Source organism: Electrona antarctica (assembly GCF_951216825.1).
Source record: "Electrona antarctica genome assembly, chromosome: 9".
NCBI classification, from domain to species: domain Eukaryota; kingdom Metazoa; phylum Chordata; class Actinopteri; order Myctophiformes; family Myctophidae; genus Electrona; species Electrona antarctica.
Genome location: NC_136790.1, coordinates 47,302,839 through 47,304,862, shown reverse-complemented (window position 1 = coordinate 47,304,862; position 2,024 = coordinate 47,302,839).

Here is a 2,024-nt window from a genome sequence, read left to right as displayed (position 1 = left end):
TCAAAAAGAAGAATGCATAAATCGATTAACGAAATGAATGATGTACAGAACCATGACTCACGACAGGTCATCTGGTCATCCAGCTGGTCATCGGAGAACCATGGGTTAGATAGGCCTTTATAGATGGGTGGAGGTGACCTGATTGGAAGTGGCTTGATAGGAGGTGGACGTAGCTGGTATGGAGGTGTGGTCCTGCTTCTGAACTTCAGAGCTATAAACTGCATTTAGATGTTTTAGGGTGATTGCAGTATGCAAGTATTGAGTATTGAATAGCATCTCTGATTGATTGATTGATTGAAACCAGTTTCATCTTGCACATAGTCGATTTTGTCAGTACTTTGTCCACAGATTAATTTAAAGAAACGTGTGCTGTTATCCCCTCCCAAATTTTAAACAGTAGGCCTACAGTACACTCTACTCAGACAAAACAAACAAGATGTAGAAATGTTAACAGGAATTCATTAGTGGGCCTTGTGTTGTTTCTCTTCTAGATAGGTAGTCCAGAGGCAGAATAGTTCAAAGCATCTTCATGAAGAATGCAACAGTATACAGTTTGTTTTCAAAATAAAGAGAAAGAGAGGTACTGTCATTTGATTCATACTGAAATCACTCAGACAATGAAGTATATATTTCATTGATGTGATCAAGGTATAGGTTGGCATTTTGATAATGTTTCAGTGAGAGAACCTGAGAGGAGATACTGTGATTTATTCTTTTTCGAATGGATCACTTTCTGATCATTAAAAGGAGCTATACTTGAATCACTTTCAGATAATGTAAAGGAGCTACTTACATGCAATGTCAGTTATTCCCTCCCTAAAAAAGTTCATGCTGCTGGTTCTCTTTCCCCCAGAGAAGGCCGTTTAGATCTGGCCATGAGCGCACACAGTCAGTTAGACGCCAACTCATTCATTGTCTTGCCGCTCTGACCTTTGTTGATGGTGACTGAGAAAGCACAATCCATCTTAAGCGTATCAAACTGAACTATATACAGTATGTGACTTTTCGTGGAGCTTTCCAAATCCAATTATTTTGTCTGGCCCCTTTTGATGCCGTCCACTGTCTTCCTCTGTGTTTAGCTTAGATGATTGAAATTAGAAACATAATCAATGGCTATGGGCAGCCACTGCCCAAAACTAAAATATTTATGAAATGAGTGATGCTTTTGATCTTTTTTTTTTAAAGTGAAAAAAGGAACTATACACCTGTGAATTGATCCAGTATCTACAATGGGATATAAAACGTTACTGGTTCCTCACTATAGGTTCAAACCCCAGCTGAGTGTTAACATTAAACAACGGTTCCTTATATAACAAAGATTAATGCAGTTCCAAGGAGAAATGTAATTTTCCTATTATTCTCAATTGAGTTAGTTATTCTGGGACAAAACAGTCGTTCCAATATGTTGATACTGATCCATAAGTTATTCAGACATGAGATTTTTAATGCAATTGAACAAACTAACAAAAACTAATCTTGACAAATGCTATCTTGCGGCCCTGGCAGCGCTATAGCTGTTACAGAAGCTGGCAGTATTTCTCCTCATCATGTCGCCGTGCCATGCAGCATTCATTCATTCTTCCTTCCCAGAGAAACTATAGAAAGGTCAGAGCTGCATCATCACCAAGGCCTCCTCTTTCAAAATGTTCTCTCAGGTTGCCATGACGCCAGATCCGCCAAGCGAGTACAAGCGCCATGTGTCTGATGTGTGTCACAGAGCGCCACGTGTCCTGTGTGTCTGATGTGTGTCACAGAGCGTGTCCTGTGTGTCTGATGTGTGTCACAGAGCATCACGTGTCCTGTGTGTCTGATATGTGTCACAGAGCATCACGTGTCCTGTGTGTCTGATGTGTGTCACAGAGCATCACGTGTCCTGTGTGTCTGATACTGTATGTGTCACAGAGCATCACGTGTCCTGTGTGTCTGATGTGTGTCACAGAGCGTGTCCTGTGTGTCTGATGTGTGTCACAGAGCGTGTCCTGTGTGTCTGATGTGTGTCACAGAGCGTGTCCTGTGTGTCTGAT